The sequence below is a fragment of the Olea europaea genome, chromosome 1 (genome assembly GCF_002742605.1).
Source record: "Olea europaea var. sylvestris chromosome 1, O_europaea_v1, whole genome shotgun sequence".
Classification (NCBI taxonomy): domain Eukaryota; kingdom Viridiplantae; phylum Streptophyta; class Magnoliopsida; order Lamiales; family Oleaceae; genus Olea; species Olea europaea.
The window spans coordinates 15698564-15698804 of NC_036237.1; positions in this window are offsets into that span (position 1 = coordinate 15698564).

A 241-nucleotide genomic window follows, 5' to 3' on the forward strand; every position below is an offset into this window, starting at 1 on the left:
AACCCTAGAGGCTGCAATCATTTTCTCTGTGTGGATCACCGTTGGAGGCTGGACAATTGGACAGCTGTGGTGGCGAATCAAAGTTGTGGAACGGAAAGAAAAGCAAAAGGATTGCAGATCTGAAAAAGGTACAATCTTATCACAATTCCTAACCAAATACAATGAGATCTATTGGATGGAAATCGAAATAATTTAATTTTTCGCTGTGCATGTATAAGTAGATTCCCAACAGTGGTATCAG